The sequence below is a fragment of the Euprymna scolopes genome, chromosome 9, assembly GCF_053919585.1.
Source record: "Euprymna scolopes isolate OS-2025 chromosome 9, ASM5391958v1, whole genome shotgun sequence".
In the NCBI taxonomy this organism is placed as follows: domain Eukaryota; kingdom Metazoa; phylum Mollusca; class Cephalopoda; order Sepiida; family Sepiolidae; genus Euprymna; species Euprymna scolopes.
This window is the reverse complement of record NC_136490.1, coordinates 28,014,576-28,015,433: the sequence shown is the minus strand read 5'-3', so window position 1 is coordinate 28,015,433 and position 858 is coordinate 28,014,576.

Sequence of the window (858 nt, the reverse complement as noted above, 5' to 3'; positions counted from 1 at the left end):
GAGGAGAAGAGAAAAAAAGGGGGAAAGTCAGCTGACCGGTTTCGCCCTCGCTTTCTCAAAGCTCTATCGAGGGAATTTTGTTTTTAAGGAGGAATTGAAAATATGTACAATTTAAAATAAAATTACGTTGCATTATGTTATGTGTGGGGGAAAAATGGGGAAATCGATTCAAATAAAACGTTATATCGCTCGAAGATTCTATAGACGAATCACGCTGTTTACAGATGGAAGGCATTCTCAACCGAACGTGAACAGTCTCCAAGATCTTTAAATGGAATAATGAGTGAACACGATTCAGGATTAAAAATGAGTTCGTGCTAAAGTTCTCTGCACATGACGAGTTTTTAATGATTGAAGACACATAGTTGTTGGCAAGTACATCTGTTGCTTGGTATGTCATATTTCTGATTTTGGTAGGTACATGCTGTTGTACTCGTCCATCCAATTTCAGTGTTGTTCGACCCACATAGTTGGCACTGCAGAACCACTTTAGTGTAATTATACACTATATACCATTAAATCGAGCGAGGTTTTGTGCTCCAAACATTATTTTTCTACATAGTTACAATTATTCCCAGTGCACTTTTACCACACTTCTGATTCTAATGCACGTCCATGACAAACGTTGCTTTCTTAAAGTTTCACACCGTCAATATCTACAACAGAGAAATGGAACTTTTACGTCATGAATATGAGTTCAGTTATACCAATGCAAAGTGCAATCACCTCTGATCAAGTCGGGCGTAATAAATATGAGGTATTATTTTGGAACGCCCCTCGTATGTGGGCAACTTTTTTCTTTCTCTCTCTCTCTTCCGTTCTTTCTTTCTCTCTCTCTTTCTCTCTTTCATACATACA